The sequence below is a fragment of the Mustela nigripes genome, chromosome 10 (assembly GCF_022355385.1).
Source record: "Mustela nigripes isolate SB6536 chromosome 10, MUSNIG.SB6536, whole genome shotgun sequence".
Lineage (NCBI taxonomy): Eukaryota > Metazoa > Chordata > Mammalia > Carnivora > Mustelidae > Mustela > Mustela nigripes.
This window is the reverse complement of record NC_081566.1, coordinates 33,815,303-33,832,033: the sequence shown is the minus strand read 5'-3', so window position 1 is coordinate 33,832,033 and position 16,731 is coordinate 33,815,303. Positions and strand designations below refer to the sequence as shown.

Genomic DNA, 16,731 nt, shown 5'->3' with positions numbered 1-16,731 from the left:
CACTCCCGAGCAGAGAGGATGGGAGAGTAGAGCTTGTCCCAGTCTCTGAGGGCACTGCCTCTGATTTCCAGGCACAGGGACAGTGGCAGAGGCGGCAGCGGCGGGAGGAGGCAGTGAGCTGTCTGGCCGAGAAATCTGCTCTCTAGTTGGACAGACTGTCCAGCAACCTTCTCAGACAAGTCCAGACAGAACTCTGAAAAAGAGTGGAAACACTCAAACTAAGGATGGAGAATTTGCTCCAAGGCAGCTTAGGAGAGCCGTGTCTCCTTCAACTCCCCCCTCCCGCACGCCCCCTGCCCCCAGATCTGGCTGGAATGGGGTAGAATTAGAACAGGCACAGTTTTGGAAAATCCGCAGTTTTGCTCTGTATCTTTAGAATCGCTCCTCCTCGAGGCCTTGACAGCCACCATGGAGCCAGAGGGAAGCCCCACCTGACCACCCTCCTCGAACCAGGCTCCACTGGGGTGTTCTGGGGTGACTCACGAGGCCCCAGGCTTCCTTGGAAAGAGGAAGGCAACAGCGGCATGAGGCCCGGGCCGACCTCAGCGACTCTGACACAGCCCTTCCGGCCCCACGCGCGCACCAGCAAAGCCTCCCGACAGACAGGGCTTTGGGCTTTCGGTTTGAAAACCAGAGGTTATTTTTAGTGACGTCCTGGGGCCGGTAGCAGGACGTGAATTCCTCAAGAGGAGCTGTGGAAAGGAAATAACAGAAGCCTCACATTCTCCAGCTGGAGCGGGAATGACAAGAGACCATTCTGGCCATGCCCCTGTCTCTGGGTAGGAAAGCTCCTCTGGCCACGCGGAGGCCAGAATGTCCCCTGAAGAGCTGTGAGGAAGGCCGTGGAAGTGTCCGCAGTCTGCACTTGGGGTTTGGTCTTTTAGAAAGTGTACCCTCAGACTCCCTGGCCCTGAGCTGAACATTACACTTCTGCCTTCGCCATAGCACACACGCTGCATACATGCTTAGCCCGTGGCTGGAGGAAGAAGGTCCTGGTAGCAGAGAGAGCACCAAAGCACACAGTGTGAGGTTAAGATCAACCATCTCACCCCCCTGCCCACTCTCCTCCTGAGGCACAATTTGAATAGTGAGTGACTTTTGTTAGGCACCATTTAGGGACAAGCTGGGCTCTGGGGCAAGTCAACTTCACCTCCGTTTCCGGCAGAACGGGGCAATGACTGAAGGTATCTCTCAGGTTGTCACAAAAGAGAATGAGATGATGTGGGGAACCTCTTAGCATGGCACCTGGGACACAGTGAGTGCTCAGCTTGGGCCCACTGTTACTATGATCACCGAAGCCTCCCCAGGAGACTGTGCTTCAGGAATCCTACCAGAGCTTCTGAGCTCCCTTTTTGCTCAGATTCTTCCTTTTCATGGGAATAAACATTGTGGGTAGACCGTGAGGCCCAGGTCTCCCTGACTCAGTGAAGGTGCTCAATCTGGGAAGCCTAAGTCAAGGGAAAGGGAACAGATCCAGAGTGATTTTCTCTATCATACTACTGCAAGAGTCCCAACGTTGCCTCTCGGCAGTCTGCCCGAAGACTGGTGGAAGTGTGTTTCCTTTAGCTTCTAGAGTTTGTCATTGAGACTGTGGTCCTGGTAAGGTTGGTTGGGCCAGGATTTCTCACTAGACCACTATAGTGGCCTGCTTACCTCTTACTCCTTAATCAGCATCTACTCTGGGACCGACGGCTCCCGGGACCTTCTGCCCTTGTAGCAGCAGGTACTGGTACACAGGAGTCAAGAGGAGGCACGGTCTACAGTGCAGAGGTGGCAAGGGAGGCTCATGGTCCACTTTGGGAATGTGGCTCTCACAAGGACAACGGACTTAACAGCCAAGTTGAGAGCCTCCATCACTCTGTGCCAAGGTTGATATTACCATTCCAAAGCAGGGCCCAGCTGGCAAGGATCAGGTCTCCTGAGTTCAGAGGAAAGTAGAACATTTGTGCCTCTGCTGAGAGGTGGTGTGCTCTAATGGTTAAATGCCTGAGCTCTGAACTTAGCTGCTTGGATTCAAACAGAGCTGACAGCTGTGTAAACTTGGTCAAGGTACTTAGCCATTCTGTGATGCTCTGTCCCCATCCATATAAAATGGGATTAGTAGTAGCATCTATCTCATAGGATTATGATGATGAAGTCAGTTAACACATATAACACACTTAGAGTGATGTCCAGTCCATTTGAAACGTTCCAGAGACATTAGCCACTATTATTAATAATTTATTTGTCAATATTTCCAGCTCTTCATGGACTCCGCCATTCCACGATCTGTCTCAGAATGAATTTTCCAGCCTCGGTTTGGTAGAAGTCAGCAAACATGTGCCTAGGAACTTGGTATAACCAGCATTTCTTCCCGATACCAACTATCTAATGTCAACCTGGGAGTTTTCCCTTAATGACATGTCCTTTCTGTCATCTCTCTCTGTGGCTGTGTGTGAAGTCAGTCTGTCAGAGGCATTCTCAAGAGCCAAAACGTGCCTGTTCTTTCTTTTTCCCGTCCCCTGTCCCCATTCAGGACACGCTGCTCTAGGACATTCGCCCTCTCGGCCGAGCCTCTGAAGACGTTTCACTCAGAGCACTCCTGATACCAAGGAGAGGCCACCCCTGGCTCTCTGGGAAGCAAGTATTCCTAAATATTTTATTCGGAGGGCTTGATGACACCATCTCTCTGATCAGGATTCAGGAGGCAGGTGTTGGTGACAGCCTGTGGAAGTATCTAATACCTTCCAGATCAGCTGCTGTAGGTGTCGGTGGCAAAGCGGGGAGAAGTGACAATCAGGCACTCCCAGTTCAGCTCAGGGCAGGAGCCTCTCCTCCCTGCCTACCCGCTCTGATGCCTCTTCCCAGGAGATCTGGGTGACACGCCTCTGTGCTTTCACTCGGTCTCCGTTATTGCAAAAGGAGCCAATAGGAAGGAGAGTTAGAATCCGGGTACCATTTTTGCTAAACTGAGTTGAAGTTCATGATCATAGATCTCACACCCTTGGACCTTTCTGCAGCAACACCACCACCACCATCTCCATTCTATTGTCACTGTCCCCGCCTTCATCACCACCACTTGCACCATCATCACCAGCAACCTCTTGCCTATGACATTCTTCATGACAATAATGGCAAAAGGTGCCTGTTACTACCACAGCACTGACTCAGTGGCTCTCATGGCCAGGATCCTGAGGAGCCAGATGGTGACAGAGCGAAGGTAAGCGTGGCCGTGAGGCTGTGACGTTGAAGAGGGAGCTAGCTGCTGCTCTTGGGTTCCACTATCACCTCCTTCCTCACCCACTGTGGGGGTGGGGGAAGGGCCGTCCTTTGTCCCAACACCCATTTCTTATGAGTAGAGCCTATAAAGCAGGAATCCGGGCCAACGCTACAGGAGATTATACGATCACTCCAACTCACTTCTTTTCTCTTTTCTTTCTCCCTCCCTTCTCTCTCCCTTCCTTCTTTCCTCCCTTTCTTCCCACCTCCCTTCCTTCCTATAAAGAAACCACAGACCATGGAAAGAAAAAAACCAATTGTCCAACGTGACCCAGAGTGAGTCAGAGACAGGCTAGACCTTTTGATAGAAAGTCCCATGCTTCCTCGGTAGGTGAAAGAGTCCCGGAAGTCAGTTATGTTCTGCCTCAAGACTGCCCCGTTTGGGGTAAGAAGGTGCCTTTGATGGTGGCAGCCCCCGGATGGGCAGAAGGGAGCCCGCCACTCGGCCTGGGCAGGGAGTGACTATGCAGGGCAGACTCAAGGAGGTGAGGGGTTCGGGGCCGAGGGGGATGGGATGAAAGAGCCAGTCAGTGGCTCCTGTCTATGTCCCGAGAATGACCTCCTCTGACCTCCTCTAAGCCACACCCATTGCCACATGCGGGAATGGCACCCACGTTTTGACTCCGGGGCTATGCTGTCCCAAGCCACATCCTTCTGGGGTACAGACAACCTCACAGACAGGTCAGAGGCAGTCTAAGTGACAGGAGGCCTCTTCTTCCCAAAGAGTTAGAACTGCAGCAGGAAAGACGAACGTTAGATATTAAGGGGGACATCCTGTCTAGAGAGGATTCCTGGGCTTCCTGCCAAGGAGACTATGGGCTCTTCTAACAGGGAATTTTCCCAGCAGCTGTCTAGGAAGACGTGTACCCCGAGGCAAGGGATTGGTCCCAGTGACCTCAGAAGTCTCCTCTGGGTTTAAGATTTCTATGAACTAAAGTCTATGAGGATGAAATGTCTGCATGTGCGATTCTGGGGGCCTGGCTGGTCCCCTGTGGGCGGCACGATCCTGAAGGACCTGTCATCATGTCCTCTGTGCAGTCGTACATGCACACGTGCCGAGCGTCACTCTGTCGAACACGGACCGCGGAGGTAGTCCAGGCACGCTGGGTAGCACAAGGTGAGCGCCAGGGCGAACGCAAAGGCCCCGGGTAATGCCGACAGCCGAAAGGCCTCAATTAGAGTGAAAGGAGTTATCTGGCATTTAAATAATTATTAGATTGAAGGAATAATCATGGGTTTGAGCTGATTTTTTCCCCACTGTCACCCTGATGGCGTCTATAATATTATTATTCAAATGCCCATGATTCTCATTGAGGAGAGACCAGGATGGAGAGGATAGAGTGGGGGAGGGGCGGCGAGCACGGAGGGGCTGGGGGGAGGCTCATTTAATCTCCATGTGACAGGGCTGCAGGAGGGACGATTAGTCTTTTTCTTATTTCAGCTGTCACTCATGCACAGACACCGAAGATTGTTATTAGCGTATTTTATGCACGCGATTTAAAGGGAAAGGGGGGGACTGTGGGGAGAGGGAGAATTTCCTACAGAAAATAAAGGGACCAAAGGAACAATTTAGATGTCACTGCTGTACCAGCTGCGTTTGCTTCATTAATCGAATGTCATTTTTCCCCCCCGACTCTGTGCTGTTATGTGACGCTAAGTGACTACATCTGGCCCCAGAGCGAGGGGAAGAAGGTGAGGGGAGCCCGAGGGGGAAAACGGGCCTCTTGGCATCCATCCCTGAGGAGGTGGCATGGAGGATGCTGGCTGATATGGTGGCCCTACGGTGTGTGTTGAGACAACATCTGGTGACACCTTCTCTTACCGTGAGATGTGAGAAAACACACCCACCTGGATGTGCCTGGGATTCCCGTCACAGGTGGGTGAGCAGAGCCCGTGGCCAAGCACTGGGGAGTAAGAGAAGGGAACGTTGTTGGGGGCCCTAGGGGTTCCAATCGGCAGTGAAAGAGAAGCCCATGTTCCGGGCGGCGAGGCAGGGAGGGTCTGGGTGACCAGAGCTGTGTGTGGTTCTCTGCTCTGGATCCCACATGATGACATGACAGCCAAGGACTCGACCTCTCAGACGGCACAGTGGGCAGAGGCAGAGTGACGGGGCAAAATGCAGAGGCAGAAAGGCAGGTATTCGGAGTGTGTCTGCATACGCGTGTCTGCATACGCCAACCCGGGGCCCAAGCCGTAGACATGTCAATCTCCATGTCTCCGTGGGAACTGACGGCAGCAAACATCCTCTTTCACCTGTGCCCAACTGAGGCCTAGAGACCTGTGGCGCTGCCTGTCACTGCTTTATCCCCGGGGGATCAGAGATGGCATTTGCTGCCTCTTGATCATGGAGCTCTTCCTGCGAGTGGCTCCTGTCCTCTCTGCTGCACCTGCCCGGAGGAGTAGGGGAGTCACCTACAGGCCCCTAGAACCCGATGGGAAATTCTGTGCTTCCCTCCAGCTGACACCAGCTCCTCTCCCAGCTCTGTTATGGGACCACTGCCTTTTTTACCCCAGGTGACGGGTTTTCTGTTGCTTCCCTCAACCCGCCCCCACCAACTCTGCTCTCCCAGTGGGCTCCGATGGGGCCCTGGAAACCACACCAGCTCTCCCAGGGCCTTAGCAAAACATGCGGTGTTTGTCCTCTCCCCTCTCAGGCCATAAAAGCTTGGAGTTGTCTCCCTGAATTATGAAGGGTTCCAAAGACACGCACACACACACTCGAGGGGCAGCGGAGGGGAGGGGTCTCGGCTCCTTTCTGGGGCAGTGCCTGGGCTAGCTTCACAAAGTCAAAACAAGATTCATTACCCTGGGGCCAGGAGCAGGGAGATACACCGCCTGACCCTGCAGACCTGCCCCATATGTCATGGGCCTGTCAGAAATCTCCCAGAATTCCCTTTATTATCTAAAGGTCGCCCCCCGGGCAGCGCTGAGAGAGTCCATGGTCTAAACTAAACTCCAAGAGCAATCAATTTCAAGCAGCTGCCCGCCCCGCCCCCCTTCCCACTCCCCCTTCTGCAGGCTTTGCCCTCTTCAACCCCCTCTGGGGGATGGCCAAGGAGGAGCAAGCCTTGCCATGGCTACCTCACCCTTGGGGCAGAAAGCATTGCGGCGAAAGTTAGCGGGACTCTGAGCATCAGGCCCTGGGAGCAAGCCTGCCCTGGGCACTGCGTGGGGCCTTGAAAGGTCACTTGGCTTCTCCTGGGACTCTGAGCTGGCCCCTGCTTCAACCATCTGAGAAGTGGGGGCACTGTTCTGGCATTTTAGGATGAAAGAACAGAAAAAGGAATTCTCAGGCTCCTTCCAAAGGCAGGCTGGGCATCATCAACGTGGGGATATGGCTTTGCTAAACTGAGTTGGATTCGTGCTAAGATAAGAGCCTTCGTACCCCGAGGGCCACGAGTAGCGTAAGTTAGCCACTGCCACTGCCATTTGTTTCCTATAGCAAAAAATAATGAAGAGGAGCTGCCATTCTTCTACTATTTATTAACTAATTGCTGAGTGGCCCACTGTGCTAGATCCTTCGCACATGCAGTGGAGAATCCTGTGCTTACCCTGCAACGTGAGTGTTCTCCTCTCCATTTCACAGATGAAAAACCCGAATCTCGGCAAGACTGAATTGCTAGACCAGGGTCATTCTGCTAGGAAGCGGGACCTCCTGACGGCCATGCTTTCTCTGCTAGTCCACTCTACCTACATATACGGATGTTATTTTTCAAGCAAACCCTCTCATCACTGGTCTGGGAAAACTCAGCAGAATGTTAAGGAAGACCTGGCAAGTGCTTGATTTCAAAGGTCAAAACGTGAGCCTCCCATTTTACTTTGGTACTGAAGCCGGGCCGGGGGGTGGCGGGAGGGTGTGGGTCAGGATGATTGTTACAAGGTGGATTCTGGGGCTGTTCTGTGGCAAGAGGTCTGCTGGTTTGCAGTCACTTTTCAGAGATTTTCCAGATGACCTTTCCAAGGAGTCAGAGACGTTTCTCCTGCCTTCTCACCCCATCCTTACTGTACACGGGAGAGCCATGGGGCTCTGGGGTTGAAATGGGGCAGGAGAGCAGGACACAGGGTAGAAAGTACCCTACTAAATTGTTAAATAAATTACGGTTACTACACAATGGCATATTATGCTGCCATTAACTGTAATGTTTTCAGAGAATAATGACACAGCTCCAATTCACAGCAGTGGGAGGGAAAGCAAGAGAAAGGGAGAGGAAGAAAGAACCCAAACAAAACACCAGGCATTCCTCTCCGCTCTCCGCCAGTGGCCTGGCCCAAAACCCCACTCACTTTCCCGGCAAGCTGCCCAGTCTTGCGTCTCTTGAAGGAAAACTGCAATGGCCTTGGCCATTCCTTGGCACATCCTCCTTCTCTTGGGGACCCTCCTGCCTCTCTGCTACCCCATGGCTCCCAGAGCCGGCCACTGACCGCCTACGTGCTCCAGGGATAAGGAGCACTCCCCACCACTGCAGCTACGTCCTCACGGCAGGGAAAGGAGCCACTGGGGCCAGCTCAATGTGCGTTTCTTAAACCTCGTCCTTTTCCAGAAGTCAGGCTTCCCAAAGTTCAAGAGTGGGTCTCCTTACCAGCAAGCCTAGTGTCATCTCCCTGAGACATGTAAGACTGGCCCAGACTCTCCTCGAAGACTGACCTCAGTGAAAGCCACTGGCAGCGAAGATTTGGCCGCAGATACCCTACCTGGTGTGCCTCGTCCTGCATCACTTCCTGCGCTTCAAACTCCTTGTCTATTTGCCAGGCTCGTGGCTGGAGTGTGATATCCACCTATGGCAACTCCTTCTGCTGCCCAGATAGACTCAAGGCGGACTGCCAAGTCCCCAAGTTCAAGTTCTTCTCAAGCTGGCTCTTCTTTTTACAGCTTCCCCTCCCCCTCTCCCAGAGTGACTCCTCTCCCAAAGAACCGGTTCACGTGCTGAGTCCCCAGGACATCTTGCAGAGTTTCACCGCCCTAGCCGCTCTCCCTGGAACACCTGTACCCACAGTCTTCTTGGCCTATCCAAGCCCTGTGCATCCTTCAAAGCTTTGGGAAGCCTTGAGGTCCTCCCCACCCCTCATCGCTTCTCTTTCCTCCAAAGTCAGCCAGAAAGCATTGTTTTTAGCACACGCTGCATTGCTGTTGTTGGCTCTCTTGTTATAGGACTGTGTCCTACTCTCCATCGAATTAGAGGCTCTTAGTTAAGAGTTCAGGAATAATCCCTGGCTCTTCGGCATCCCGTGATGGGCAGCATGATGCCTCTTTCTCAGTTCTGTGCTCGGTCTGAGTCATGACAAGCAGGGGACAGGGGACATGGGGATGCCCTTGTGCTTTCCTCAGCGACTAGTCTGCCCTGCATCATGGCATGAACCAATGCGCTTGGCTCCATGATTTGCCATAACTGATGGAGGTAATGAAGAAGGGGGTGAACAGTTTGGGAAGGGCCCTGAATGTTGGTCATCTTGAACCCGCTGGGGAAAAAGCCAATGTCACTGGGAGGTGGATGAAATGGGGCAGAAGGATGAAGAATGGCGGGGGAGGCCCCAGCTCTGTCGGTGAAGGACGTGGAACACAGATGGACCTCGTGCAGGAGAGCTCCAAAGAGCTCTCTTTGGCAAGAGAGCTCCGAAGACCCAAACTGCCCAAGTTCACAGGTCACACAGAATGCATATGGTAAGTGGCCAACTGACAGCAAGAATGATCAGGAGCAGATGGGGTGGGGTGAGAATCTCCCTGGAAGGTTCCGGAACAGGGCTCTTCCAGAAGGGGGTCAAACTCATGGTGGTGCATGTGTGGCCAGGCAGCAGACACTGTGGGCTTTGGGGACAGACCTGGGCTCAGGTCTTGCTCAACCATGTCCTAGTTCAGTGATCTTGAACCTGTTATTTAACCATTCTGGCCCCGATCTCCACAGCTGTAGAAAGACACCTCTCAGGGCTGTGGTGAGAATCAATGAGACAATGGATGTGCAAAGTATTCCACAAACTCCACCGCTTTGAATAAACACCCGTGACCCTTGTTTCTGTTTTTGGAGAAACACTGCACAAGGACATCATCCCCTTGACAGCAGCCAGCTGCCCTGTGTGTGCTGGTGACAAAGGCTGGAGGCTCTGTGTCAGCCAGGTGATGCAAGATTCTTAGGACGGGGAAACCTCTGAGGTCCTGGCCTCTCAGGAGGAACTGGGTGCCACTGACCCTTGTCACTTTTCTCCCCAGTCTCTGAGCCCCACGCTTTCTTCCTCTCATCCTGAGGGTGATTTAAGGGCCATTTCTGCTGCTCTTGGTGATCCATCCAGGTGCCCTTGGCAGGAAAGCAGGAGGGAAGGAGGAAAGCGGAAAGCTGGCCCTTGGGAGAGGAGGAGCAGGAGCCCGTGCCGAGGACATTCCCTGGGCTGGAGCTCCGCATTCTCTAGACTCTTCCCATACCGGGTCTGGCCACCATGAAGGGTAAAGTCTCCCCCCCCCCCCCCCCCCCGCCCGCCTCTCTTCTTCTCCAGTGCTCTTCTGAACTGACAACCAGCCTCCGAATAAAAAGTTGTAACTTCTTTTTCTGAGGAAGCTTCTTAAGCAGGCTGTGCCCCACCCTGTGCCTTCCCACCTTCTGTTTCTATTCTTCTCTCTTTGTCTGAGACTCTGAGCTCCTGCAGAAAAGATCCTGAGCTGCCAGGCAGCCTCTCTTAAGTAACAGGCATGTTCACACCCCTGCACACGGAGCAGGAGTGCTCTGGAGCTGGATAAAAGGGACACGTGTGGACCAGGAGAGTTGCCATTCTGGAAAGAGATCTGTCCACTGAAGGGGCTTGTCGGTGCCCAGATGCACAAGCTTACCACCTGGAGTGGCATCAGCCCCTCGGGGAGACCCGTGTAGTCCCATCAGCTTGCAATGTCTAGGACCCCAGCCCTCCTGGGAGGGAAAGTGAAAGACACAGTTATCAGAGAGGCTGACACAGGGGGAGAAGAATGTGCTGGAGGGAAAGCTGGTGGGGGGTGGGCGGGTGGGGGTGATGCAGGCTGGTGCAGCAGGAGAGGGAAGTTGGGGGGTGGTGGGAGGGTGTGGGGCCTGGGGCGGGAGATGAAAAGAACTCCCTGAGTGAGAATCTGGCCTGGATGATGAATGGGGTGTGAGAGAAGAGCCTGGAAAAGGGTAAACAGCCAGGAGGGAAGCAGGAGGGAGGGAGGGGTGGGGAGAAAGAATGTTGGGGTCAAAGAGCAGAGAATGCTCTCTCGGAGTGATTGGTTCAAGATCCAACATGTTGCACGGCGGCATTGGTGCACATATGCACAGAGACGGACTCCGCCACAGCCTCCCCTCCCATGGCCCCGCCAAGGTGTGAGCGAGTCAGCTTCTCTGCCAGACCCATTCTATGCCCTCTGCGAAACCTTTCTTCTGCTGTTTTGTCCTTAGAACCCAGGAACCATCCCCACCCCCCGCCCTGTAATAGAAACTGCCATTGGCACAGTGATACTAGAGCTCACTAAGAATGTCCCATATGCTATGTCATTGGCATACTCCTCCCACAGCCTGTGCGGGAGAGCTGACGCAGGTGAGAAGGCAGGTATACCTGAGATGGAATGTTCTAGCAAAGGTACCAAGTGTGGAAGTGAGACTTGGGGCTCACGTTAGCCCTGCTGCTCTGCTCCCTGGAGTTGGAGGTGTGACCCCCCTGAGATCTCCAAGGTGAGACTACTTGCTTCAAGGATCACTCACTGCCTCCAGCTGGGCAAGACTCCAGTCATACTCAGGAATGCCCTGTGGAATGGGGGTGGGGTATCAGGAGCTCAACTCAGAGTTGAGTTCTTGCAGACTCCCATGAAAGAGGGAAAGGTCTGGAGCTTCTGGCCATCCACAGAAAACCATTCAGCTCCCATCCCGCCCTGGCTGGTGGGAAGGAGAAGGGCTGGAGGCGGCCCCCAGAGCTAGCACCGGTAGTGGCCGATGGAGAGTCCAGAAGCAGGGCTCTGTAAGGACAGAGGCTGGGATACCGAAGCCCCCAGGGCCCTCTAACTGCTCTTACCTGTGGGGCAGAGAATCAGCTGCCACCTCTCCCCCTCTGAAGACTTACCCGCTTCTCCCAGTCTCTGCAACCAGCCCCCACCTGCCACGGGATGTGTGTCCCACCCACCTTCCCTTAGCTCTCTCCCCTGGTCCTGCTGCTCTTCAATTCACAGCCCTGGCAGATCACTGATTAATTCGGGGCTGTTTAATAACCCTTCCATTTCGATGAAACAAGCTGTCTTGTTTTCTTTATTTTTAACACCGACTTTCGTTTCTTTGCTAAGCATCGTACTGTCATTTAAATTTCTCTGTCTCCAACCAAGCTGATAATAGACTGGAGTGAGCAGCTGCTTCCGTCCTGTTTATGACAATGATTAGAAGTTAGAGCTGTGCAAGCAGAGAGCTGACCAAGACTCCGTTCTGACGGGTCTGCCCCTGCTTGGAGACTCAGTGCTCACTTGAACGTGATGATGAGAATTCTGGCTCCAGGGGAGCCCAGGGCTTAGCCCAGCCTAGCCTTCCTGGCACCCTGCTCAGAGGGGAGTCATGGGGGCGGACAGGGGAAGAACCAGCGCTGTTTACTGCAGAATTAAGTCCAGCAGCTGCGGGTCATTCTCACGAGCCCAGGCCAACGCGCCACTTCACTTCCAGCGGAGCCTTTTTCCTCGGCTGTATTTACCAAGCAGCAAACAGGGACTCCAGGTTATGGGACCCAGAAGTGGTGGGGATCTCAGCCATCACCTATCGTACCTTTCTGCTCCAGAGAGGAATCCCTTCTTCAGGCCCGGTAGTCACCTTCCAACCTCTGTTTAAATTCCCCCAAGGCACCAGGGCTCATTCCCTCCCTGGAGGGCCCCTTCTGGGTCAGGTTAGTCCCTCTCTCTTCCGGCCCGCTGCAGTACTTACACTGAACTTGTGTGAGCATCCTTCACGTGCATCCCCTGACTCCCTTGACATATTGCAAGCCTGTCATGAGCTGGACGGGGACATGCCTTCCTCCCAGAACACTTGGCGCATGGTACATATTCGATAAATGCATGCTCAATCAAATTAAATCATGTTGCACCAACCTCAATCTCTGCAAATAATGCACCTTTCTTCTACCTGGGCCGGGCTCCTGGAGAAGTGTCTGTCTTTCTCTACCTGGGCAAGTGTCCTGCCTCTTCCTGTCCTGAGGCTGTAAATGGTGGGCTTCCCAGGGGCCAGGACCCTGCTTTTCCCTCCAGGCCCTGAGGGACTCCACAGCTGGTGGAAGGCTCGGCCAAGAAAGCTGCGGGCATGCGGAGGGAGCCAATCAGGTGGCCTGGACCAGGTCCTCTGGATCCCAGTTCCCCTGCTCACCCCCTCCGCGTTGGCCCTGTGAGAAAGCTCACAGGTGCCAGGTGCACAAACTCTGGCTGGCCTGCCGCTCCCCGGCAGCCTCCCAGCCAGCCCCGTCTGCAGGCAGCTGCTCTGGCCATTGTCTCACCCTCTTCAAGTGCTGAATGCTGAGTCTATAGAGACCGAGACACAAACAGTGCCCACAGTGCCTCCAGGGGAGGGAGGGGCGGCCTGGCCTTGCCAGAGCCATTGACTGTGCAAATAGCAAGGCTCCTGGTGGATGGAGGAAAGCTGCTTGGAGCAATTGAAAAGAGGGGGGCTTTTCTACACCACGCTGAGCAGCTCCACAGAGAGGCAGTCTGGGTGCCCTAGTGCCCGCGGACTGGCAGAGAGCGGGAGACTTCGATTCTCAGGGAGTACTGCTTCACCCTGAGGTGCCTGCTGGCTCAAACCCGAGGGAGGGAGAGAGAGTGGTGCCTGGGTGGCTCAGTCGGTTCAGCGTCTGCCTTTGGCTCAGGTCGTGAACTCGGGGGTCCTGGGATCAGTGCTTCTGTGTGCTTATTCTCTCTCAATAAATAAAATCTTGAGAGAGAGATAGAGAGAGAGAGAGATGGGGGAGGTCACCAGGCAGAGCTGTGAACTGGGAGACTGGAAGGCCACTGGCTAAGGGCTGGAGAGTGCTGGGCTCGGCTGGGGCAGACACACGTCCTTGCACTTGGAGGGCTCTGCATGGCCACTTGCTGTGTGGACCGTCTACGCACCTAGTTTGGACTCGGGTTTCACATCTATGATAGGAGCCTGGGTAAAAGCTGCTATCAAATCCTCAGAGACCATTTCCAGGTATTCTACATTTAACACCCATTTCTTTTGTAATTCAAGTTGTTTTCTCAAAAGTGATTTAAGAAAAAAAAAAATCAAGGCACCCCGTCACTCTCATTTTTCCACAGCTGGCTCTTGGACAGGGCTGTCAGTGCCCAGGACTCGCCCCTTCCAGAACAATTTTCTGGGGTTCTACGCTTCCCACAAGGGACAAGGCTCCTTGTGCCTCAGCTGGATGGGAGGGCAGGGGGCTTCTTGGGCCGAGAGATGACAGCTGATGCATCTCACCAGTCATCCTCCTGTTGTGTCCAATGATCAGCGCTGGCCAAGGGTCTAACCCCGGAGGCCTAGGGTCCAGCCTGGGCTCTGGGACCCAGCTCCTGTCAATGCCCTTCATGCCGAGTCTGCCTCACAAGTACTCACGCTCTGAGAAGCGCTCTCTCTGTAGGAGAGAGACACAAGCCTTCCCGCAGGCAGGCAGCCAGAGGGGCCCATGAGATCTGCCCCTTTTGCCATGGGAGGTGGACTCCCAGAAATATGCCAGCTTACCAGTTCTAGAACAGTAGCAGTCATCCAGTCATCTCGACCCTTAAAGCCAAAGCCACCAAAACCCTAAGGGTAGCACGTTCAGAATTCAAATTCCAGCCACACTCGTTAAATTTACCCATGAGCCATGCATGTGGCCTCAGTGACAGGATCACTACTGCCTTTCCTCTCGGTTTCCTGAGGAAACCGAATCTCCACTGAGACTTTTACCTATTTTTCTATAGAAGAACCTTTAGCATACAGATTTCCTTCAAGTAGAATCTTATTTTCTCAGAAAGTTCCAAACAAATTCAGAGAGGGAGAGAGGGAGAGAGAGAGAGAGAGGAGGAAAATGTCCCTAGCCTGGCTTTATTCCTGCTCTAAATTTTAGAATAGTTTTGCACATTTGCAACAATTGTCATTTTTCCAAATCCCCTGTTTTCCTATGCCTGCTTCCAAAAACAAAGGGCAGTGAGGGTCCTTGAGTAGTCATGCAAAGCTTTCATTTCCACTGTACAGATGGACAAACTGATTACAGGATAAGGGGCAGGAGCCACCTCTCTTAGCGAGGGCTCCCTCTTGCCCCGCTCCTGTGATCAGAAAGCAAATGGTGGATGAGCCCCAGTGGGCAAGTGAGAAATCTTTTAGGAAGAGAAAGAGTGACAAGTGTGACGGAAGGCCCTTTGTTCCTGGGCATTAGGACCTTTTTCTGATACCAGACTCTTCCTGGCCATCTGTTTCAACACCCTTCTCGGGGGTTCCAAACCTCCTACACAAGGGTGCCAGGTGTGGCTTCCCAGCACCACAGGTAATTCACATCATTCCCCCCAAGTGTCTCACAGCTAGGTCCTCTGGTGCAGGAAGCTGAAGGCCTCCACACCCTGATGGTGGGGGAGGGGGGGTGTCCCTCAGAATGGGGTGTTGGACTTGAACTGTATTCATTTCTGGATAAAACTCAGAGGAGTATTTGCCTAAGAGAAACCCCAGTGTTATGGGTTTTCATTCCGCAGAATGTCAAAGGACTTGGCAGGAAGGCATAGGGTGCGCGGGCCAGTCTGACCTCCTCTCTCTGGGAACGCACCACCAACGGCCAGCATGGCGCGTTTGGAGAGCAGGTAGAGCTTACTGGCCCAAGAGGGCTCTTGTGTCTGGGGACAGGGAGGGAGTGGTCTTCCCATCTGGCCTTGACCAAGGCTCCTGCTGAGGACAGTGGAGAAAGTAAGTTCTTCTCCCTCAGGTATCGGGGGGTAGTTCTGAGAAGCTGAGGAATGGGACAAAAAAAAAAAAAGGTAAGCCTGGGGAGCAGTCACGGGAGGCCAGAGGTCAGAGGCCAACGTAATATTTACCCAGCCCAGCCGAGGCCTTTCGCTTTTATAAAGCAGGAAACCACTTCAAAGCAGCAACATCCCCTCTTGCCACTTCTGTCTGCTCTCTGGTCCCCCTGCCTTACAGGGAGCGCAGGGATTTTTTACCTCTTTCCTCTCCTCCTGAACTTCCCCCTCTCTCTCTTAATGGGGGGAGCCTCTGCTCTGCCTCCTGCTCAGAGAAGTTCCACAGTTTGTCCAGAGTCGTGGAGCAGTGATAAAGCCAGGGCTTCCCTGACATTCTGAGCCCGTCTTGTCCCTAGATTTCTCGTTGGTCCCAAGAGTGAGTGGCCGACCACTTTGGGACATGGGCAGGTGCTGGGTTAGCGCCTTCTCTGAAGCCCGCATTCTACGACCCGAGCTGAAAGCACAAAATGAGGACAGGAAGAGGCCCCAGACCCTAGAGAGACCCTAGAGCCCAGTGCTTCCGTGCATATGAGGGGAGGGATCATAACCTTCTTTCTTCATACACATACACACACGTATGTATCACATACACATACAGATCCACATATATTTACACATACATAAGCATAGATTAAAGACCTCTTGAAGCCCACGCACTCCCCCTTGTCCCATCTGTCCCAAGGCAGGGTCTGCCCACCCCAGATCTTATGTGGCCATTTTAAGCTGCAGGGAGAGTATGGCCTTCCACTATAGGATTGGATAGAGTTTTTCCATTGAGTTGAAATCTTCCTCATTTTAACCTCCTTTTTCATTCATCCTTCCTGCCTTCTTTCTGGACAGAAACCTAAAAAAGAGATTGGTCCCTTCTTCAAGGTAAGAAACAGGGCAAAGTTGGCTGGTGGACTTGGCTCGCCTGCCCAGACAAAGGGGTAGGGGTAAAATCCGATTTCTTTTTCTCTCGGGTCTGATCCACTTCATGGGTTCATTCAGGTAAGAGTGGGTGAGTTAAAAGGAGGATTCTGGACCCTGAAATGTGAACACAGATGAGTAATAACATTTCCTGATGAACCACGTGGGCATCTCGCAGCCAGGACCGGAAAGGGATACAATTTGCATAGAATGCAGAATGGAAAGCCCTCGGGAGTGTGGGCCATGGCACTCTTGCTCTCGGAAGTTGAGTAACAGAGAACAAGGACACGGGGGTCTGCTGAAAACCCCAGAGAACGAGGGGAATCGGGGGGTAGTTCTGAGAAGCTGAGGAATGGGACAATGTGAGACAGTCGTTCTTGACAGTCAGCTGAAGTTGTCAGGCATGTGAGTCTCTCTCCTGGAAATCTCCACCTTCCACTGACCAGAGCCAAAGTTTCCAGGAGCTTCTGTGCCTTCACCTTCCCGGTCCCCCTAGCTCACCGTAAACTCTATCCTGCCGTATAATAAGGTTTCCTTGGAGGCTGCTTGGCTTAGGTAATACCCCCTTCCCCGAAGCTTACTATTTCTCGGAGGGAGCAGCTCTTACTTTTTCATCTTTGTTTTGGTGCGACTCCATCGCCAGCACC

At 53.3% G+C, this 16,731-nt stretch overlaps 1 protein-coding gene and 1 long non-coding RNA gene across 2 annotated transcripts in view; one reads left to right on the top strand and one right to left on the bottom strand.

Annotated features, from left to right (window-relative positions):
- Nucleotides 1–16,731, bottom strand: part of PLXNA2 (plexin A2) — a 207,723-nt gene that overhangs the window by 184,398 nt on the left and 6,594 nt on the right. The gene's annotated exons all lie outside the window — the stretch shown is intronic.
- Nucleotides 4,149–7,088, top strand: LOC132026129 (uncharacterized). Its single transcript, XR_009406787.1, has 3 exons — nucleotides 4,149–4,375; nucleotides 4,917–5,134; nucleotides 6,845–7,088. It is a non-coding gene; the product is annotated as an uncharacterized LOC132026129 (long non-coding RNA).